Below are 25,003 nucleotides of genomic sequence, written 5' to 3' on the forward strand. Positions count from 1 at the left end.
CATCAGTAACCCATAGATCTTGGGATTTAAAAGTGGTTTTTCAATGGCTTCAGCTGGCATTATCCCTTTATTTGTCCCACGTATAGAACAAGAAATTCAGAGATATATATGAACAGCCAATTTGCACTTGAGTTCTGTTTGCTTGGCCCTCAAACCAGATATGTCAGATACACTTTCCTGCTCCTAGCCAGCCAAAGCAATAACTGGGCCCTGTAGGCACTTACAAAGAGATTGCAATGCTGGCCAGGGGACACCCCAACTATATGGTTCTATGAGATGCCTTGATTTCTGATTTTGGGCCTATTAAACCTATAAATATATCCTTAGTCTAGAAAGTGCAGAGAGGGAACTATACAGAAGTGATATGTCTTTGAAATGTTAATATTCAAAGTATTTTCAAAAATGGGAAAAAAATTCTATGCACTGGAAAACTAAATGACAGAGCTAAAAATAGAGTAACATATAAAAATCCGTAAGATCTAATGAGTAGGGCCCTTCTATATTGGTCTATATTTTTATATTATCTGTTGCACTCAAGCACATTATAGCACCATACTTACAGGGCCATAGCTAGGAAAAAGTGGGCTGCAGCAATTCTGGAAGACAAGGACTCTAGGGGAAATGAAATAAATTAGAAATGTCAAACATGCTGCCCTCCAGCTGTAGTTGGACTTGGAGCCTAGCCTTAAAAAAGATTTAAGTATGGCCCACCTGTATTGGTCTAAGTTTTTATATAATCTGTTTCACTACAGCACATTATATCACTATACACACAGCGCTATAGCTAGGGCACCCATCTGATGGGGTAAAAATGAAATAATTTAAAAGATGTCAAACAAAATATAATGAATGTTGTCTGTACTTTTCTTTCACCCTGGAGGCTCATGGCAAATACCCTTTCTACACTACCATAATTCTGACCCTGCTTATGCATACTTGTTATTATTAATAAATATAATAAGAAGCTAATACAAACAAGTAGGCAAGTAATTCAAGTTATTGGGTCTGTCATGATCATTAAGGAGAAAGCACTAAATGCAGGGGTAGAGCAAGGAGAAAGTTTATTACTTGCAATCTCAGCTTATTTTGGGTGCTAATATAAGATGCAGAACATTTGGGCTAATTGCTTTATATTTTCCATCAAATTCTAAACTTCAATCCAAAGAAGGTCATCCTGACTATCAAATAATTGTGAAACAACTAATTTATCCGTCTCCAAAATAACATTGTTTTATATAGATTTACCCTATGTAACACATTTTATTTTTCCAGAGGGACACATGGAGTATAACTTAGTGAATTAAAAATATGTTCTAACTGTAATTAGATAAAATGGAACAATGTCTTTAAAATAATAGAGGGCAAGCATTATTATGGCAGTAACAGAATCTAAATGTTATAAAAGATTATTTCATTGCCTGAAGCTGCGTGTCCTTAAAGACGGCACTTACTCTGCTATCTGATTAAGTGCACTGTGGATTTGATTAAAACTATTCTTTATCATAATACTGGGCATAAGAAAACTGGAAAATGTTTACTGCCTTGTATTAAAAATGCCTGCTCTCCGGCACCAACAAGTTCTGTCATTTTTACTTCTATGTATTAAAGGACAACTAAAGTCCAACAAGCATTTAGCTAGAAATTTCTATAAACAATGCCCAAAGGTTTCATTGGTAATTAGTTCATATATTCCCTGAATGGCTACACAAATATCACTTTAATCTGAAGTATGTATCAGTGCTAATCAGTAGCCCTGTAGCACTGAGGGTTTTTATTGGTATTTGCTTTTAGAGAATCAAAGGGGATATCAGCAGGTGCAGGTTTGTCTTAGTTTGCAATCCAGATTACTGAATAGAACGCATCATAGGGGGCATTTTTAAGGATTGGGTATCCATTTTATACATTTGTATACAAAATCGTTTCCACAAATCTTTCATTATAAAACAATTTACAAACACAAAACACTAAATCTATAACACAAAAACATCATTTTACCCTTTATTAGGGATTCCATTTTTTCTGTATGCCTAAAAATGTGGCAAAGAGGCTGAAATTTGCTCCATGCACCATAGGCTTTATGGGTCCATATGAGTTCTGTTGTTTCTGGATTCATGTAAGTGGAGTCCAAGGTTTAACTTGATAAGTGTATGTCTCAATTGCTCCTGCAGTATATTTCATTTATTTATTCAACCAAAATACTGACAGATGTCTACAGGGCACAGACTTCTTATTCAGAAATGAATATGTTAGCAGTTTTTATGTGTCTGAGAAGACCTGAACATAGCATATCTTTATTTGTGCCAAATTACAGGCAGCACTAACCGAACAGAAATTTTGCAGTAAGTTGAGACGGAGTAGTTTTAAGTACCTGGCACAATTACTTCTAATAACTGTAGGTCTCACTCCTTTAGCTTAGTATTTTAATTGTAGTCCTCCCTAGTAGTTGCCATTGGGCATACTGAGATAACCTTGGATAAAGTTTCTATAAATAAACTCAAAAACCTCATTAGTACTAGCACCATGATAACTGGATACTTTACTTCAATCACTACCTCTAAGGGCTCTTACACACAAGTGTTTTGACCTGTGTTCCACCACAGGGGAGCAGGGGATAAAAAGCAGCCTATTCTTTCCTATGTGGCTGTACTTATTTAGGGGCATGCAAGCTCCAAACGCAGGTGAAATGGGAAATCCCTGTGTAAGACCTAACCATGCTTAGTTTCTCTACTTCAAATCCAATGCATTGGAGAATTAAAGGGACAGTATACAACTACAAATTACTTTGCTACAAATTACCACAATAAATAGGACTTTCGTTAGTTATAATTTAACACAAGAAAAACATATGCTCATAAGTAGTAATTTGTTGAAATCTCACCCGTAGTATAGATGAGCCCGGGTGCTCATGCCCCAGACCTTCAGCTTGAGGGAGCCATCATGGGAAATCCACGGTATTTAAAAGAGGCAGGCACTCCGGTTTTAAGTGGCAGTAGCTCAGGAAAATGGAGTAAAATCACAAAACGTTTATTGTACTAGCACATGATGCTATTAGCGGCTAATAACATCATGTGCTAGTTCAATAAACTTTTTGTGATTTGACTCCATATTTCCTGAGCTACTGCCACTTATTTCTTCACTTAAAACCGGAGTGCCTGCCTCTTTTCAATACCGTGGATTTCCTTTCATTAGTTATTCTGCCTATTTTAATTTAAATAAATCAATATTTTTCTATTGTTTTGTCATTTATAAAGCAATAATTCTAAAGTTGGATTTTTCCATTAAACTTTCCCCTCTCTTCCCTTTATAAACAGGGCAATTTGTTCAGCACTCCTTATGTACGTTTACACAAATAAACCCCTCCTTTTTTACTGAGCAGCTGCCTTTGGGCAGCTCATTATTAGGGGCTTCTCAGTGGACAGGTTAATCACCAGGAGGTAAATCAGATCCTCATCTGCTTTGTGGGACAGGAATTGCTAAAGTAAAACTGGTGCAAAAGTAAAAATCTTGTTTAGTGTCAGGAATAATAGAAACCATAGATTTCTAAATTAAAATATTAGGCAAAACAAATGTTCAGTACAAACCGTATTCATTGAGCCCAAGTTGAAAAGGGATGTATACTGTCACTTTAAAAGACAAGTGAAAGCAATTGTTTATTTAATGTAGGAAATGTTCATATAGAAAAATTACTAACATTTCAGAAATTAATTGTATGCACAAGCTTTTGTTATTGAGAGAAGAAAGCAAAGGAGACTTTATTACTATGTTTATTTCAGAGGATACTGGGATCTAACCTCCAGCAACAGCTTGAGAAAAACTACATAGCTAAAACTTTTCTCAGTGGTGGATTATACAATATCTGAGTGGTAACCCTGGTGGGGATCCACCTGACAGTCACTCTTAATAAATGTATATGTTTTCGCTAAAACTAAGAAGCATTGCTCTTAATAGAACATTCAGGACAATAAAAGACTTTGGTACCTGTGCTGCCCTGTATGTATGGATGTCACTTTGAGTCTTGAGAAAGTGCAGGGGACAGTTTCATGGGTGCTACTCTGTCTCAGTCTGGCTCCACACAGCCATAGCAGTCCCTTTCATTACTAAGATTTATCTATCTCTAAAAAAGACACCCAAGAAACATCACAGTTGTAAGTGTAAAAAGAGCTAACCAAAGACAAAAACTTAAACAGAAGTTAATGGAAGTTTTTTGGCTCCATCACTCAGAGACACAAAGATTCTTCCCCCTTTATTGCTTGCTAACTGCAAGGCACTTTAATACACAGAGACAATATGGGAGCGGTTATTATGCCAAATATACAGGCGACAGGATCCCTTGCGAAATATCTTCCATTATTCAATGATTTATATCTTTTTGTCAGAAGACGGGAGGATGCTGTGAAATGTAATTACCGCACACACTCATCCCAGATGTGCTATTTGTTAGGTATGAGGATGCTGTTATCAAACTAATTACAATAATATTCTTGTTTTCCGTGCATTTATCTAGGATTGGCTGCGAAATCTTTCAGGTGTTTCGATTCCCATTTTGCTTCTTTACTTGAAACAAATTACATAAAATTATATTTGTATGCAGGATTTTTTACAGAAAATAAAGCATTTTAAAAAAACAAGTCCTAGACATAAATGTAGAATTCAAACATGCACAAAGATGCAGATGTAAGAAAGTAGTAAAAATTACTCAAGTACAGGGTTGGGCACATTTACAAAAAATATGGGAAAGTGCAAAAAATGCACTTTTGCATCTTGACCCATTGAATTTCTTAGGTTCCAACCTGCAGCAAATCTATTTGTGCACTTAGAATTAAGCATTTCTCCATTCTGTATGCAGAGATAACTACATAAAGCTGAAGGTAAGTCATTAAAAATTATTTAAGAGTAATTTTTTTAACCACTAGTGTTTTAATCAATAGAGAATGCATACAGGTGGTTTTGGAAAGGGTGGAGCAGGTAGATTATAAAGGCAACAACTTGGAAGAACACACAGGGAAAACATTCAACTGCTGGAAAGAAGCTTAAATTAGCAGTGCTTATCCCATCAAGAAACCAGAGAAACAGTTTCCCAATGGGTATCACATCAGTTAGGAATGTAGAGACAGAACAGGGTTAGTGAAAATCCCTGAAGTACTTTTGTTTAGAATCTCGTAGTGTGAGACAACTGTGATAGAAACTGTACGTGGGAATGTTAAGGTACTAACTCTGAATGACTACAAACTGCAGGATAAAATATTAATAATATAACAAACTGCTATTTGAAGAATGCTTGGATACTTCAATGAGAAATAAACGCTGACTTGTAAGTCCCTAAACCCTAGAGTATTTCTGCACACAGGATCTCATTAACTGTGGGCTTGTAATGTGTTGGTACAAATGCTTAGAAGTCAAAAAATGTATGGGTATGGGACCCGTTATCTGGAAACCCATTAGCCAGAGTTCAAAATTACGGAAAGGCCAAGTAGGGGATCAGAGGACTCTTTTCTGTTTCTCTATCTGTGACATCCTCCAGCCCAGTTACAGACTGGAGAGAAATCCGATTGGCTGGGAGCCCAAGTGCACTTCTGGGAGAAAAGGAGGATCCAAGGAGTCCCTGAATTTGGAACCAAAACCACAGGTGGGGCCAGCAGGTTATAAGGGTTCCCCTGCTGCAGTGCAAGCCATAGAGAGCCAGATCCAGAGCAACAGAAAGCAGCAAACAAGTGACTGAACTGCCAGTAACCAGAGGGGCTGCACAGTGCTCAGGACAGTCACAGCTTCGAGCTCCTGCCTAAAGGGAGGGAGCATTCTGCATCTTGTTAAGCTGCCTGTGGGTGTCTGTTGCCATCCTAGTGTGTCCCCTGTGTGACTATAGGTGTCTTGAGTGTTTGCTATGTGCGAGCAACTGTCTATCCAAAGGGAGAGGTACTTTGGAGCAGGCAGCGCTACCTGGGGAAACTAAAGAGCTCTTGGGGACTTTGCCAGGGACTGAACTGGGGCAAGAGTATTTCCACCAGGAGTTAGAGCATGGGACTGCCACAAGGATTTCCCAAAGCAGGGTTTTTACTGTTTGCATTTTCTAGTTATCACATTTTCTAAACTGCTATATAAAGTTTATCTTTGCTGCAAAACTGTGATTATTTCCTAGTGGATTCCCCCTGAGATGTGCTCCTTGGTGTCCACTAAGTAGAGGCACTATACTGTAAATCCCAGTTCCCAGTACCTTTCATGCAGGGGAATTCAGCCTACTGAGCCACCAGTAACAGCAAAAAGAGTGTAATCCAATTTCTGAGGAAGTGTGCCAAGAAAGGGTTACAGTTGTCTCCCATAAACTCAATTTTAATCAAATAAATTGCATTTTTAAAAATTATTTTCTATTTCTTTGTAATGATAATCCTTATTGGAGCCAAAATCCTATTGGGTTTAGGCCCTCTTAAAGCTGCTGCCCTAGGGACAGCACTTCTGTGACTATATATTAATATGCTCTTGAATGTAGAGTCAGAGTCATACACATGTATACACATTCTATGTGAACTAAATACAAGTGCCCTGTCCTTGTTCCTGTACCATCTAATTCAAAATAATATCAATCATCATGTATAAGAGAAATAGTTATATCTGCAGTCATTTAAAAGAATCAAGTTTCAGGGCAGAAAATGCAATATTCCTTGCAAACAGTCTAGAAAGAATGTTCAAACACTGCAGAGTTTGTCTGGTTCAAAGCTGGGGTGATTACAGGTAATTGTGGAACATCCTCATTATCTCATCATCTAGTCCCTGGCTTGTAAAATTTTCTTTTCTTCAGGCTGGCATCTCTGGTTTCAAAATTCCACTCAGAGGAAAACAAAATAAATCTTCACAGACGTTGTGTGCTGGGGGTGGGGGACTTCAAGGACACAGTTCAAGGTATATTCCTGGAATTTATGTTGTTATCTCTAGAAGACAATAAGGGTCTATCACTGGATCTGGATTTGTTTTGCACACTTCAAAAGAACAGAAATAAAATAATGAATTCAACTACCACCTCATGGCCTTTTAATGTTCATTTATGATTTACCATTTTCATCTCTCAAACCATATATAGAACAATCCACTTTTAAGTTCTCTGTTTCATCCTTGTATGCTGTAAAATATTAATTGAAACCAAGTAACACTCTTTTAGAAAGTCATAAAAAGTGATTTAGGTTTCATTAATAGATTATATACTTGGTCTAACATGACGAGGATGCCTTATGACAATGTGAGGTGAAGGAAAGGTTTTTAGCTCAAGATGCAGTCAAATAAAAGGTAAAGTTTTACAGCAGCTAATATTACCCGAATATTAACAGAATGTAGTTTCTTAGTCATGCACTGATACTAATTCAGGAAAGAATGAATGCTGGGGCTGTTTTATTAACAAGATTGAAACATAGTTTGTGCTGTTTTCAAAGGGCTTTATGGAAATGTCTTCCAACGCTATTCCAGTGATCAGAACCCTGAGTTCTGCTAACTCATGATGATCCAAGTATACACACACTCTATGTGAACAAAATACAGATCCCCTGTCCTTGTTCCTGCCCCATCCAATTCAAATTAACATTCATCGTCATGTATAAGATAGGGACGTAGTTATATCTGCAATCCATTTAAAAGAATTTAAAAGCATCATTTACTACAAAAAATGCTCAAATCTGTGGTGAAAATTACAGTTTATGCTGTTTTCAAAAGACTTTAGGGAAATCTGTATAGATAGAAGTGAATAAAGTGTTAACATCCCGATACTGATAGCTGTGGCTTCAATGACCTTAAGTTCTTTTTGCTTTTTTTGAAAATAAAAAATATTGTAAAACTGTGAACTTACGGATTATATACATACTAACATAAAGTGGGAACAAAGCTGGTTAAAGAAAGCAAAGCAGATTGGTGTATGTTAGTTATTTGAAGAGCCAACTAGACAAGAAGCTTTGTTGACTTGTTACACAGCAGAATGGATATACCAAAAGCCCAAGTAGGAAAAGTCTTCTGTATAAACTACTACCGGTAACTAATCAACTAAGTAACTTTTTTGGCCTTTGTTAGTTTGTGTGATAAGGAGCAGCCCATACAACAGATAGCTTCTTAGTCAACTGCTAAATGAATTGTGTTCATAGTAGTCTGATGCAGCACCATTGAATATTACTTGTCCAGCACAGGAAGAAGTGCAGAAAAGATCAAATATGATGAAATGTGATAAAACAGCCCGAAAACACCTAGGGGCCCATTTACTTACTCACGAACCGGCCGAATGCGTCCGATTGCGTTTTTTTCGTTATGATCGGTATTTGGCGATTTTTTCGGAAAATTATCACGACTTTTTCGTTGCCATCCGAATGTTGCGCAAAATCTGGCGATTTTTTCGTAGCGTTAAAACTTGCGCGAAAAGTCGCGCCTTTTTCATAGCCATTCCGAAAGTTGCACAAAATGTTGCGTTTTTTTCGTAGCGTTCGGATTCATTCAAGCTTCAGTATGGTGACTTTTCTTGGGCCAGGTTGGAGCTGCAGAGTGCCATTGAGTCCTATGGAAGGCTTCCAAAATCATGCTAAGTCTGAAAGTTTCGGCCGCCGCTTACGAGCGCTCAATACGAAAAAGTCGCGACAAGATACGAGCGAATCGTAATGGCTACGAAAAACTCACGTTTTTACGCGAAAATCGTATTTCCGAAAAGTCGTAAAGGCGCCGAAAAAATCGCAAAAAATACGAAAAAGTCGCAAAATATTCGTTTTCCAATCAGAATTTTTCCAATTCGGATTCGAATTCGTGTCTTAGTAAATCAGCCCCCTAGTGGAGCTGATACCATATAAAGTAGTACAGTATATATTTAAAAATAAACAATTAATTGATTATGCAGAGTGAGAACAGTGACTGTGTAAAATTGCTCATGCCAAGCAATAAAATAGCATGATAGCATGAAAACTGAAAGCAAGCAACAACCAATGTAAAAAGGCATTTGTAGCTAGAAGAGGTACTCACACATTCCCTATCTTACTTTGTACAATTATTTTTTTCCAGCTGCTAAAACTAAAATGTCATATTTATGAGATTCTGAGACTTTTCTAAAAATGATTTGGCTTATTGACCAAATTCATGCAAATAACAATGTTTTCCTTACTTTTCCCTAGGAAAAATTGCTAGAGAACAATAAAAAAACAGGGACATTTATAAAAAAAAAAAATATGCCCCAAATATTATGTACCATGTACACAGGGAACAGAAAAGTTGGAATAGGCTTGAAAGAAAGGCATTTTGGCAGAATGTTATATTTATTCTGTAGAAAGCTTTTCTATACCTGAGTAAACAACCCTAGAAAATCCCTCTATTTGTTTATGACTGCAGCTGCCATTTAAGCTTGGTCTCAATAGCTTCAGTGCTGCAGCTTTGGCTGCTGATAGCTCAGATTACAGGAGAGAGGGGAGAGAGCAGAAAGGAGGGGAAAAGAGGAGCACACTTAGCAGACTTGTGCCATGCACTGAATGATTTTTCTGAGAGCAGAAAGTACGACACAGAAGAACATGTGTACACAAAAGAAGAAAATAAATCCTGTTTCTTTAATAGATGATTCATTATTGCTTTTCTGTGAGTATGTATAGCTTTACATAGACCTTTCTGATAAAGCTTGCTTATATTAGTAGTTTTTTAGACAGCCTAATAATCTGGAACTGGAAACTTAAAAAGCAAAAAAGCATGGCTTTAAATGAACAGTGTAAAAAGATAATTTCAGCTTTTTGCTAGGTCCATAAATTAAACAAAACTGTTTTAGTAACACTTGGTACCTGAAATGGAGCAGGATAATAAAAGCATTGAACTTGTGACCTACTGAACTGCTTCTAATCTTTTCTTATGGAGGAAAACATTAAACACATTATCTCCCTGCACAAACTGCAGCCATAAAGTGCAAGCCTACCTAACCAATACAAAGAAGGGGTTATAATTGTGATAACCTGGTACACGGGTGTAGCAGAACTAGAAAACCCACATGGTGATCTTAGATAGCAGGGTAGAACTCAGCTTTATTCCTGGCTGCTCTCTCCACACAGTGTGTCCCCTCCCCTTCGCTTCCACCTCCTGTGTCACAACCTTTCTCTTTACTCCACCCAGTGTTAAGATGCTAATGCATATTAAAAGGAACAGTTAACATTCATACAGGGATGGATGGAACAACATTACATCCCTCCCCACCTTTCAAAACAACAAAGTGAACTGCAACAGAGTACATAAAGGTATGGGAGGCAGAATGCCTCATGCTTTACTGAAAAATAAAATCTTTGAGATGGCCAGGCAGTCTTCAATTTGCTCTCTTTGGATAGCGTTGTGCTATTCCAGTCTGTGAATTCTCTGGACCTGTTGGTGCTTGAGTTGGCGGTGGTACTGCAGCTGACAGATCTCCGGGGGTGTCTGGAGTTGAACTGGTGTCCAACTGTCCATCATCACTATAATCCTCTTGGTCTGTTCCACCATCATAACCTTGAAGTCTCTTGAAGTGGGATACATTTCTAGTTACTTGTTGGCCATTTCGATGAGCAGTGACCATTGTACCCTTGACTTTGGTAACCTGATAAGGTTCAGGATGATATGGTGAGGATAATTTGTTAGCAGGTTTCATCCTCTTGCCCAGAACCCAATCACCAACCTTCATTGTTATCATTTTCCCATGATGACCCCTCTGATCAGCATATCTTTTCATCCTCTCCTTGGCGGCAGCATCATTAAGTGTAATAGGCGTACTGGGAAAAGACATAGGGGGGTTTGGGAGCTTGATACGCAATGGTCTGTTAAAGAGTGCAGTTGCTGGTGATGTGCCAGTCGAGGAGTGAGGTGTTGCTCTGTACTGTCTGAGGTATTTGCATAATTCTTGTTGTAAGTCCTTATGTTCTATGGTTGCAATCCTGAGAGTTTTGTTGATGCACTGCATGAACCGTTCAACCTCACCATTGGCCTGAGGCCAGTAAGGAGTTATTTTCCTGTGGGTAAAGCCTAGGTAAGTCGCAAAAGACAAAGTCTGCACTACTGAAGGGGGGGCCATTGTCAGTCTTCACAGTTTCAGGTATGCCATATGCAGAAAAGATTTTGTCTAATTTGGGTATAACAGCTCTGGCAGAGGTTGCTGAGACAGTTTCAACCACAGGAAATCTGGAAAAGTCATCCATGACAACTAGTAGGTAAGAATTGTCTGGCAAGGAGCAGAAGTCAACACTAACTGCTGTCCATGGACTGTCAGGCAGGGGTGTCATTTGCAAAGGTGCACGCTTGTAGTTAGATGTTGTTGCCTGGCAGGGTATACACGACTGGATACATGCCTCCACTTTTGCATCAATTCCTGGAAACCACACCTTCTCTCTTAGGAGTTGTTTAGTTTTCACTATACCTTGATGAGCCTCATGAGCAAGATCAACCACCCTGTCCTGGAGTTGAGTAGGGATGACAAGGCGATTGTCACGCAGAAGTAAGTTAGAGTCAGATATGGAGAGGGAGTGTCGGGCATTAAAGAACGCTTGTAGGTATGCTGTTTTTTCTGGCCATTGTAGACGGCCCTCGGCATTGAAAGAGCTCCAGTTTTTGGACCTAACGGTTTCAATGACTAACTGGAGGTGAGGATCAGCATCTACTGCTTGTTGAATTTCTACAATTGTCATTGCTTTGGGCACAGCATGTGCTACTACAAAATTCACATGTTCCACTGCTAGGATGGTTGCTGGGGTGTTGTCTTTTGTATCCTGCGGACATGGATGTCTAGAAAAGTAGTCAGCGGGGTTACCACTTCCCGCTTCATAACGCAGATGAAAATAGTAGTTTTGTAGTCTGAGTAACCAACGTTCGATTCGTGGGGGTGGTTTGGATGAGTGTTTATTAAAGATTGGAACAAGTGGCTTGTGGTCACTTACCACAGTAAAACTGCGCCCAAAAACGTAAAGGTGAAAATGCAGACACCCCCAAACGACTGCAAGAGCTTCCCTTTCTGTTTGTGAATAGCGTTGCTCTGTCTCTGTTAGTGCCTTGCTTGCATAAGAAATGGTGTGCACATGACCAGTTTTTGAAATTTGAGTAAGAATTGCACCCAGGCCCACTGGACTGGCATCTACTACAAGCTGCCGCAGGGGTTCTGACACCGTGGCAAGGTCCGGTATGAAACGGCCACAATATGTTACAAGGCCAAGAAAACTACGGACTTCAGAAGTATTCTGGGGCTGACAGGCTGATTTTATGGCGTCTACTTTCTGAGGGTCAGCTGATACTCCATTTTCGGAGAAAATGTAGCCAAAGAAAGTTAGAGATTTCTGATTGTACTGACATTTTACATAGTTACATAGTTACATAGGGTTGAAAAAAGACCAGTGTCCATCAAGTTCAACCCATCCAAGTAAACCCAGCACCCACAACCCACACCTACCAATCTATACACTCACATACATAAACTATAAATACAACCACTAGTACTAACTGTAGATATTAGTATCACAATAGCCTTGGATATTCTGATTGATCAAGAACTCATCCAGGCCCCTCTTAAAGGCATTAACAGAATCTGCCATTACCACATCACTAGGAAGGGCATTCCACAACCTCACTGCCCTCACCGTGAAAAACCACCTACGCTGCTTCAAATGGAAGCTCCGTTCCTCTAATCTAAAGGGGTGACCTCTGGTGCGTTGATTGTTTTTATGGGAAAAAAGTACATCCCCCAACTGCCTATAATCCCCTCTAATGTACTTGTACAGAGTAATCATGTCCCCTCGCAAGCGCCTCTTTTCCAGAGAAAACAACCTCAACCTCGACAGTCTCACCTCATAGTTTAAATCTTCCATCCCCTTAACCAGTTTAGTTGCACATCTCTGCACTCTCTCCAGCTCATTAATATCCTTCTTAAGGACTGGAGCCCAAAACTGCACTGCATACTCAAGGTGAGGCCTTACCAGGGACCTATAAAGGGGCAAAATTATGTTCTCATCCCTTGAGTCAATGCCCTTTTTTATACAAGACAGCACTTTATTTGCTTTAGTAGCCACAGAATGACACTGCCTGGAATTAGACAACTTGTTATCAACAAAAACCCCTAGATCCTTCTCCATTAAGGATACCCCCAACACACTACCATTCAGTAGATAGTTAGCGTTTATATTATTTCTACCAAAGTGCATAACTTTTGACGAATTGAGTCAGGTTGTAGTCTTGTAATCTTTGAAATACTTGTTCCAGTCGCTTATCATGTTCTTGTTGGGATGTGCCATATACGAGGATATCATCACTTACATTGAGGACGCCAGGTATCCCGGACAGGGTTTCCCTAATAACATTTTGAAAAATTTCTGCAGCTGATGAAATGCCAAAATTTAGTCTCTTAAATCTCCAAAGTCCCATGTGTGTGCTAAATGTTGTAATGTACCTGGATTCGGGATGCAGCTCCAGTTGATGATATCCCGAGTTAAGGTCAAGCTTGGAAAATAATTTAGCACGATTTAGATCTGTGATGATGTCATCAATAGTAGGTGTAATATGCCTTTCCCTCTGAATGCTCCGGTTTGCATGTCGCATGTCTATGCATAATCTGATTTTACCAGGTTGTTTTGGTTTAGGTGCAACAACAATTGGTGAGACCCAGGGAGTTGGGCCTTCAACCCGTTCAATAATGTCAAATGTTTGCAGTTGCTGTAATTCCTTCTCCACTAGCTTGCGAACATGAAAAGGGATGCGCCCGTGCGGTTGAACTGAAGGTGATATTGACTGATCAATGTGTAGTTTTACCTGCAGACCTTTTAATTTGCCAATGCCTTGAAACAGTTGCGGATGTTTATGCACTATATCAGGAATGTGGGATTTGTTGATATTGCTTACTAGTGTAACAAGTCCTAAGGCCATTGCACTGCTGCAGCTAAGAAGTGTGTCAGCAGCACATTCCACTACATAGAAAGAGTCATTAATTGAATTATCTTTAAAGGTCAGTTCTGACTGAAATTTGCCATATATAGGCAAAGCATGTGATGAACCATAAGGAAATATTTTCAGTGCAGTACTCTGTATTGCAGGTTTGTTTGTAAAGTTCTGGTAAATGGTTTGGCTGATAACATTAACAGATGCCCCTGTATCAACAAGAGCTTCTACAGGATTGCCATTTATTAGAATTATCTGCCGTGGATTAGGAATGGCCTGGTCCTGAGGCAAATCCTTTTCTGTAACTGCAAACAAGTATGTATTGCCTGTGTCTTCAGCTACAGCTGGTGCTACTGTGCTTATTACTCTCTTTCCGGGAGATGTTTTAACAGGTACAGGTAGATGTGATTTTGGAGCTGATCTGCATACTTTTGCAAAATGATTGTGTTTTCCACAGTTATGGCAAATTACCCCTTTTGCTGGACAGTTTTGCTGGTGTGGATATGGGCCACCGCAGTTATAGCAGGTTGCAGTTGGTTTATGGGCTTGATGGGGGTTTTGTGTGATATTAGCTAAAGAGAAAGACTGATCTGGAATGCTATCAGTTTGCTCAATCATTTTAGCTTGATTCTCTGCTGCATCATTAATTCGGGCAGTCTCTAGTAATTTAGCTAAAGTCATGGTGGGGTCTCTGAGTGCCTGTCGTCTCAGCTTGGCTGATGTGCACCCCTGTATAAGCTGCATGCGAATTTCTTTGTCTGTATCTGCAAATTCACATGTAGAGGCAAGATATCTTAGTCTCACATGATATTCATCACTGTTTTCACTTGGTAACTGTTTTGACTGTCTAAACTTAAAAATCTCAAAAACTGGATTTTTATGTGGAGAAAAGTAGTTTGTTAGGGCAGTTTTGGATGCATCATAGTCACTGTCACCCCCTGTGCCAGGCAGAGTTATAAAGATATCATATACCTGCTCCCCAGCATAATGTAATAGCATGGCTTTCTTTCTGGCATTGTCAGTAATGTTCATTGCTTGGAGAAATATTTCAAAGCGCTTAAGCCATTTATCCTAGGTTTGCTTGGGACTGATGCACATCAAAACAGGGGAAGTTAGGCAGACTGGCCATGCTGTGTGCTGGACTGAAGACAGTTCTGTGGATTGTGAGTTGTATTACTGTGATACCTGTAGCTGATATGAATCCTCATCGCCAGTTGTGATAACCTGGTACACGGGTGTAGCAGAACTAGAAAACCCACATGGAGATCTTAGATAGCAGGGTAGAACTCAGCTTTATTCCTGGCTGCTCTCTCCACACAGTGTGTCCCTCCCCTTCGCTTCCACCTCCTGTGTCACAACCTTTCTCTTTACTCCACCCAGTGTTAAGATGCTAATGCATATTAAAAGGAACAGTTAACATTCATACAGGGATGGATGGAACAACATTACAATAATGTGAAGCATTCCCAAACATAAAGACAAGACAAGTCACAAACTGATGCCTGTCTTTTGCATATGCAATTGCACATCATTGCTGCTCTTTATGCCAGTATGTCGGCAGTGTCGGACTGGCCCATCAGGATACCAGGAAAAATCCCGGTGGGCCCATTTGTCAGTGGGCCCTCCTGCTCCAGACCATTTGGCCTACTTCATGGTCATACACTATTTCTGAATGGGAACAAAGGAGAAATAGATGGAAAAACAGATGCTAGCGGTTGGGTGAGGAAAGGTGGAAAAATAGTTTGGAGAGTGGGCCTATTGTCTAAGGTTTTCTGGTGGGCACTGGGGTCCCAGTCCGACACTGTATGTCAGTATACCAATGCTGCTTTTTGAGAAGACAAAAATGTCTAACTACTAAGCCATGAATATTGCAGGTTAATATGATTTTGTCTTGAGTCGATATTGTATTACGTACAGATATTGGCAGTGCTGGCTGACTATCTATCTATATGAAAAAGCTAAGTTTAAGCATACCATCTGATTGTTTGGACCAGGTTATCTCAGGTATTCGAGTAACAAAACTACTTTCATTGCTTCTGACCCTGGCAATGAACACCAGCTGGGTCTTGCTTTATAATAGACATTTCTTTGAAGAATCTCACATGATTGTTAGGGTCTGCAAAAGAATCAAAAGCCACAACATAACAGATCACAAAGCACAGCATCAAAATTAAAGACAAACCCCATATATAATGAAAGGCACCACAATTGTCCATGATAGCGTTATAAATATTATGACGGGCACACACAAACATTTAAAGTAAGATTTCACTTACTTTTAAGGAAAAATTTGATGTTCTTAAATATTTTCCTTCACAGTATAGATCAGAGGATTTTAAAGTTCATTCCCTCAAGTTTGATTATAATTTCAGACTAAGGCGCAAGGAATAATTGATCAAGTGACCTATAGGTAACTTCTAATGTACTTTAATATTTTGAAGAGCAGTTTTTAGTGTCAGTGTCACTTTAAAGAAGAAGTAAACTTATATAGCTTCTAACGGATTCTTGCTGCCCAAATATGGCAGCCCCCTCATAGAGGAACATGGGGGATCAGATAGGCAAGGTAAAAGCATCGGGCAAATACTTTAAAGGCAAAATAGCCTATAACTTTGAAAAGTGGCCCTATAGAAAAACCCAAGTTAATGTAACCCCTTTTTGGCTATAAAGGCTATGGACAGAGCATGGGGCACATTGGGACTCTCTTTCAAAGGAATGGGCCTTCACTAAGTGGAAGGAATGGGATGGATGGTGTTGTTGTTCTACAACTCCCACTGGTACCATGTAGTGTGTTAAATCAAATTAAGATGGACGCCAGGAGCTCTTGCAAATCAAACTGGTAACTCTTTATTGTCCAAGACAGATGTTAATGGTACAGGGATGAATCAATACTCACAAATACATGCAGATATAGCAGAACCCACTGAGGAAAGTAAAGGAGGGTACCACCGGTTCATCCCACCTCTTTTGGTGTCTGGGCAGGGTAAAGTACCTGTCAGCTGGGCACCACTTTGGAAGGCAGACTGGATAGTGATTTCAGTCCCCAGGTTGATAACTTTTAACTTTTGTGAGTCCTACGGCTGGGCAGAGATCAGGGTTTATACTAACCTGTATCCTGTCACTAGTCCGTGGCCCTAAGCTAAGGCAACATTGCCTAGTGGAACAAATACTTCTAGCTGTTTTCTAGTCGGGGCTGAGCTGCCCTTACTATATAAATTTGACTGAACTCACTCCTCCTAGAGGGTGCTATTACAAGTACTGCTATTCTGTTTAATCTTCGTTCACGGGGCCCTGTCCCCGACTTCTCCAGATAAAATGTTGGTATCTGGGGTGATAATGGCTGTACTGGGGCCTAGTGCTGCACCCAGGCTCAGAGGGAGCTGCGCTTAGGTAGCAGACAGGCAGCCAAAGAGGAGGCCACACCTTCTTGCTAGACACTAGATGAGGCTGCAAGGTGTGTGGACAACCATATGGGCCAATAAAGGATAAGGTATAACTGTTAACTGTAATGTAGGGACCCATAGGGTTAAGCTCCCTATGGTGTTATCCCTTATCTTTATCTAATCTGTATTGTTATAGGGCAGAGCCCTCTGATATTAGGTTACTGTTATTAGGCTGCCCTCTATAGGTTTAGCCAGGTTGACCACTCCCCTTGTGCAGACTATATAGTGTCTTGAACAAGGAAGTGGCTTCCTCTTTTGGCTGCATGCTGTGTTCTGGACAGATCCCAACTGAGCCTGGACCAGAACATAGGCCCAGAAGCCATTTTGTACCCTAGGGGACCACCTACCCTAGTGCTAAGTCGGGGACAGGGCCCCGTGAACGAGGTTAAGCCAGCACAGACAGATTTGTTAATAGCACCCTCTAGGAGAGGTGATTGTAGTCAGACTATTTAGTAAGGGCAGTCTATAGCCCCAACCAGGAGTTGTAACAAAGGGTTTAGTCCACCCCGGCTCTGTAGTCGTTCTTTAGGGACCGGTTTTATTAGACGCCAGGTACCAGTGTTAGGAGCTCTCCCCTGGACCACAGTCGGCCGGAACACTCCCTTCTGAAAGGTCTATATCTCAGGTGTCAACTAATCCTCTGTGCATCCTCCAAGTGGGTTATTCTGTGCCTCAGTGTCACCTTTGTATTATCCTCGGTGATCACACATTCTATACTGCTGTGTCTGTGAGTATACCCTGCTGCACTATTAAGCTGTGCCTTTATCCAATAAATTGTACTATAGTTCATGAGCAAGAACCTTTCTGGCGTCCATTATTCCATCTGCACCACACACGCTCTTACCTAGTTGTAGTTCAACTACACCCTCAGCTCCATTAATACCTCCCATATAGCGGAGGCCCACTCCTGTGTATTAAGGTCGCATGTAACACATGCTCTATACCACATACTAGCCTGGGTTTGCCATATCCTAGCCAAACAAGTGTTACAGTTACAAAGGCTTCTGCCCAGTAACAAGGGAAAGTGTGAAGAGGTAAGGATATTACACCATAGGGCATTTAACCCTATGGGTCCCTACACTTAAAAAGCATAGCAGCGCAGCAACATACCTAGGCACCATCTTCAGTTCATTAGAATATGCTTTGGGTCTCGCTGCCGATACAGACCCTGCTTAAGCATGCGCAATTGGGGATAGCCAGGAATCAGCCCCAACTGCATATACTCAAGCAGGGTCGATTTTCTAAAGAATGGAAGATGGCTCCTAGGTACGCTGGTGTGCTGCTCTGCTTTTTTTAGCTTGGGTTTTTGTATAGGGCCATATTTCAAAGTTATAGGTTATGCGAGAAGGGAGAGGTGAGGGGGGTCGATGCAGAGCAGTTAAGGGGGCTTTTGTACCTGGGAGGGGTTTAGTTCTTCTTTAAGGCTAAAATATAAATAGCATGCAAAGTCAATGTCATGATGCATGTAAAAAGGTTTAATTTCTGGTATCAGTATCTCCTTAACATAACAAAGATTACTTAAGTTTGCATAGTTTTACAGAAAGATTACTTATGTTTAAGACCACAAGGAGCACAAACCCATGATTCCCTATATGAAACTCATTAAAACACAAGATATGGACGCTTGATATTTTATCAAATTAGTCACACTATTGTGGAGTATAATGCATTCATGCCAGAATCAGGTCACCAATACATATAAGATAAATAAATTCTCGCTGGCCATCACTGCTTGTTCTTACACTTATCACTAGCAGTCATAAATGTTTTACTCTTTTCTAGAAGCCCTATTTATGTGCTCTCTAGTCACTGCTGCATACAAGTTATGTCAGTGCCATCAAGGGCTTAAAGAAATTGTGATATAAGAATAGTAATAAATAGCCTTTCTGCATGCATGCCATTTTAAATTTGATAAAATAGCGCAAAAAGGTTTGTCTAAGTGGTAAAACAAGATAGAGATGGGCCTATGTATGTAAATATTTTTATATTTATACTTTGATATTCAGCTCTGCGAGGTCTCTAGTGTCGAGCTTGTGAATTGAATATTGTTTTCTAATTTGAATAAACTTACATTTTAAAAAATGTAATTCTTGCTTATTAATATGGAAAACCAATAAAAAAAAATGGAATACTACAAATCCTTGAGTTTTTTAGGTCAAAAAAACCTCAAAAAATTAGAAAATCACAAACTGAAATAATTGAGTAATGGCTATGAAAAAGTCGCGACAATTCACGAAAGTCATTATGGCTATGAAAAAGTCGCGACAATTCACGAAATTTGTAATGGCTATGAAAAAGTTGCGACAATTCACGAAAGTCATAATGGCTATGAAAAAGTCGCAACAATTCACAAAATTTGTAATGGCTATGAAAAAGTCACAACAATTCACGCAAGTCGTAACAGCTATGAAAACGTCGCAAAAAATACGAAAAAGTCGCAAAATGTTCGTTTTCCAATCCGAATTTTTCCCATTCGGATTCAGATTCGTGGATTAGTAAATCAGCCCCTAAGTGTAAGTGATCCCAAGAGCCACTGACCCTAATATACCAATGTTAGTTCTGTGCATATTTTATGGCATATTTCATATTAGAGGACTCCATGGCCCCATAGCAATATGTCTGCTTCCTTCTATGTTCTTGTTTGTCCCTAACTGAAGCTCTGTCTTATTTGCCAGTCCTTTATTTAATCACTGGGAACCCCAATGTTTTTTCCCAGTTTAAGACATTATGCTAGATGTGGCCCTTAATTCTATTTAGGAGTACCCAATAGTACATACTACTAAAAAAGAACTTTTTATTCATCAGTCTACTATTTAGAAAATTATATAATCAGTCACTATAGGTAACTGGAGCAATTTAGCACAGATCTTAGTACAAAATCCTCATTTCAAATGATGATTTTTAGCCTCCTAGGGTATTTTTCTATACACAGGTAGAAGCATTATAGTAAAGTATAGAAAAGCCCCAATCACTATGCCTTTGCAAAAAGATCCTCTATTCCTACAGTAAGAATAAAACTATTAACAAACTGTGCTCTTGTAACCATCTGGTGCTAAACAATTTGAAATATGGTGGGTGCTTTTAAAATGAAAGCTTTTTTGATCAGGACCCACAATCATTTTTATCAGTTATCAGTTGTTTTTAATGTGCAATTTACAGGTATAGGACCTGTTATCCAGAATGCTCGGGACCAAGGGTATTCCGGATAAGGGGTCTTTCCGTAATTTGGATCTCCATAGCTTAATCTGCTAAAAAATCAATAAAACATTAATTAAACCCAATAGTCTTGTTTTGCATCCAATAAGGATTGATTATATCTTAGTTGGGATCAATTACAAGGTACTGTTTTATTATTACAGAGAAAAAGGAAATCAGTTTTAAAATTCTGAATTATTTGATTAAAATGGAGTCTATGGGAGATGGGCTTTCCGTAATTCGGAGCTTTCTGGATAACGGGTTTCCAGATAAGGGGTCCGATACCTGTATTGTAAAATTCAATGTTAACACCATCAGCATTGCTGAATATGTTGACACTTTGTATATATGTGTACATAAAAATGTGCTGTAAAGTAGTATAGCACACTCACCCAGGTCTATTTTCAGAAACTTAGCTGAAGAGGGTGAGGAACACAGGACTGGAGACGTGATTTAATGGTTTAAACAGATCCCAAAATGAAAGCACATCTGCCTTGGAGTGGGTTGCATTCAGTGCTTTAGGCTGTACTGTACAGATCATGCTGCACAGAAAAAAAACATTCTCTAGGGGCTATCGTTAAAAATAGATAGGAAGCTAAAAATGGCATGCCACTGTGCTCATTTGACTGTCATTACAAGTGATACTTGATGTGAGAAGTATATGAAACAGACTGTTTATTTTTGTCTTTGGTGAGATGGCTCTGCTACAGCATATTGTAATTGCTTTGGAGATCGCAGCGTTTACAATTTGGTGGCTGATCTGTGTAAAGACCATATTGACATCTGCAACACAAAGTCATCCAGTCTATATCAACATTTATATTGTCTGCAAAGCAATAATCATGCCTTCTGAACTAAACTGGCAATGACAAGACCCTATCCACAGAACACAGAGAAAGAAAGCAATCACAGCCTTTTGTTTACTTACACAATAGTAATAACTTGGGATGCTCAGCCATAGCTGTACTCAGACCAAAAGATAATGGTAATGCAGGAAAATTAGGATACATTTGTCATATTTTTAAACTTAAAGGGGACCTGTCACCCTAAGAAATAATTCCAATTTCTTTTCTATTGTGTTTGTTAAGCAAAATTGACTTCACATACTATAAATAAATATATAAATGGTTTAAATCTGGTTTCCTTCAGTCTTGGGAATATACAATCACAGCCAGCAGGCAGCTGCCATTTTATGGGCACTGTTATTAAGGCAAGCTTTGTATCCCCCAAAATCTTGTGTATGTGCCAGAATGGGGGACCTGATGCCCAGGCCCATGCACTGGCTACACAATTAGATGGTGAGAAGGTAGGGGAAATGTAGGTGCTGAATGGAAAGTTTAAGTACCATATATACTTGAGTATAAGCCAATCCGAATATAAGCCGAGGTACCTAATTTTAACTAAGAAAACTGGAAAAACTTATTGACTCGAGTATATGCCTAGGGTGGGAAATGCAGCCGCTACTGCTAAGTTTCAATAATCAAATAAATAAAAGGATACTCAGCGTGACCCCCTGTGAACTCTTCAAAAATATATCATGCTGGCAGCTGCAGATTAGCACAGGTCACACAGTTAAATACACACACAAAATCCAACTAGACCAAGGTTGGTGCCATAAGACTGCCAACTTTACTTCTAAGAACATAGTTGTACAGGTAATAGGGGATTCTATTTAGGATTACATTATAAAACAATATAATGATTACCGAGAGCCACCATAGATTAATGAATGCTAACTTGTGAAAAAGAAAATCTAATTAGCTTCTATGAGCAGGTAATAGAAAAAAGGTTGATGCCCTCTATTTGATACTATTCCACATCATAGACAGATGCATAAGGCTTGGGAAAAGGGTTGTACTTTGGTAGAAACTTGAGTGGCACAGAGCCAAGTTGTTATAATACCATAATACCACATATGTCAGGTCACAGCCTTTGCAGTCTGTCATAAATGACTCTATAGATGGTTTGCAAGGAGAAAAGCAGAAAGAGAAATAGCAGATGAGGTTTAATCTGAATAAATGTAAAGTTATGCAGGTTAGCCTGTAGTAACATCTAGGATAATTATAGTCTAAAAGCTGTTACTTTAAGCAAATCTGTTGTTCAAGATGATATTAGAATAATAATAGATAACAAACTTGGCTGCAGCTCTGAGTGCCAGGTGCTAGGTTAGACCATATTATAAATTGAACTGACCGTACCGAACAAGCTGGCTGTGCGCACCCCCATAGACAGGGACTGGGGGGGGTAGTGCGCACAGCCAGCTCTATGGAATCCATACACTCGAGTATAAACTGAGGGTTAGTTTTTCAGCACATTTTCGGTGCTGAAAAACTCGGCTTATACTCGAGTATATACGGTAATTGTCTGCCCCGCCTTTATGCCTAAGGCATAGAGGCGGGGCAGGCAGTATATGATGGGATTTTTAAATGCATTTATAATGGGTTTGAATGTGTTAATACAAAAATGAATTTTGGTTTTATGTTTAATTTGAAAAGGACTTTTATTATACAGCTGTTTACGTCTGGGTGACAGGCCCGCTTTAAGCTTTCAGCACCCCATCAACTGTTTAGAGGTTGTGCAATACCACTCCTGCTGCAAAACTGGGAATGAATTCAGTAATACATAAGATTTTGAATCATTTATATGACCTGACATACGGTTATTTATATCCTGAACATGGCTGAAATTGCTTTCAAATCTTTTTCTTGTATCTGCTACCTAGATAATAGCACAGCACCCCTAGTTTAGTAGAAATAGAACACTATATTGTTGAACAAAGAGGGATAGGAAGTCACAATTTTTTAAAAAATGTATTTATAAAATAGAAAACGTGCTTTCGAGAAATGAAACTGCAATTATGGAATGGTTGGAACCCTTACATGTAGAATGTATATAGGGCATTTTTTCCAACCCCTTAAGCCTCTAGAGCTAATTCACAATAGCATAAAATCACTGAAGCCTATGTGTTAAGCAATATGCACAGCTGAATGATCCTGTCATATTCAACAATTGTAGCTCACATGGTTTTCACAGCTGTGGTCTGTGAAAGGGGAATCAGTGTGTTGCAGAGGAAGAGCTGCAGCCTAAATCAGCTTTGTTGACTTTCAGTTGTTCGGGTGTACAGGACACACTAAAATCCTATACACTTAAACTCACACATTATATACATACTTCAAAACACAAATGGAGCAAATTTGGTAAAGATCTAAGTTCATAGCAGCCAATAAGCTATTCATCTTTAATCAAACTGAGAATAGAGAAAGTGGTACTGAAGAGAAAGCAGAAAGGAAGAAAATAAAAAAGGGGTCATGAGAAGAGAAGAAAGAAAAAAAAGGACATTGGATTAGAGAATACTAGCAGGCATGGAAGAAAGAGATATAAAAGAACAGAAACTGAGGGAAAATTGATAGGTGGGTAGCATATAAAATAGTGCAAACAAGAGATAAACAAAGAGTATGACAATAAGGATGGAAAAGAAGGACAACAAGAAGATAAGGAAAGTGTGAATAAGGAAAGAAAAAGGTGGACATGACCCCAGGACCCCCCCACTACTGTTTCCCCATCTATCCCCACAAATAAATTGCGTGACAATATTATTGGATAATAATGGCCACAGCTTTATTGAACAGTTACAGACATTAAGCATTACATAACAATTTTATTCAACCTGTAAAACAATATCAGTTTTAACACATAACCATAATACTGACATGTATTAAACAACATGTATTGAACCATAACCAGAGCCCCCTGTCAGTCTGCCCTTCCATAACATATCCCACTATCCTCCAGCCGCCCAAGGCCCTGGCTCGGAGGGTACTCCCACCAATACAGGATCCGCCAGCCACCAGTTAAAGGAAGAGGCCCCTTTACTTCAATTCCACCATCCCCTTCCTGTAGGTTTTGCCAAAATTCCATCCACACTCAATGGTCACCCACCTTAGGGGTTAACCATCCCACAAATCCCTTTGTATCTAACAGCACCGCTTCCTGCGGCAGACTGACATGGGCCCGCCAGTGAGCTGTGACAATACCTCGTTACTTGCCTGGACCATCACCTTTATAATGACTCCCTCTCCCTAATCATTTGACTGCCTGCTTGGGCCCCTGGCCCTCTCCCCACCTAATGTGCCCCTTATCCCTACTAACCACTGCTCAACTTAATACACCATCTAGGGAGGGCGGGTGGGCAACTTCACCTCTTGGCTGTTCTATTAAAATGGTGGCTCTCTCCTTCTGACCACTAACTAAAATGGCCTCTGCCCCTCCTCCCCCACTGGCCCCTCCTCCTTTCCCGGCTGTACATTACTGGTCCCACGTAGGGTTGGGCCCGGGTCATGCTGCCCCTCCTCCAACCTGTTCCAGTTGCTATCCGTGGCATTACATGACCCCAGGACCCCCCCACTACTGTTTCCCCATCTATCCCCACAAATAAATTGCGTGACAATATTATTGGATAATAATGGCCACAGCTTTATTGAACAGTTACAGACATTAAG

General features: G+C 39.6%; 1 protein-coding gene across 2 annotated transcripts in view; it reads right to left on the reverse strand.

Annotated features, from left to right (window-relative positions):
• gpc3 (glypican 3) overlaps positions 1-25,003 on the reverse strand; it is a 243,844-nt gene that overhangs the window by 209,783 nt on the left and 9,058 nt on the right. The gene's annotated exons all lie outside the window — the stretch shown is intronic.

The sequence above is a fragment of the Xenopus tropicalis genome, chromosome 8 (genome assembly GCF_000004195.4).
Source record: "Xenopus tropicalis strain Nigerian chromosome 8, UCB_Xtro_10.0, whole genome shotgun sequence".
NCBI lineage: Eukaryota > Metazoa > Chordata > Amphibia > Anura > Pipidae > Xenopus > Xenopus tropicalis.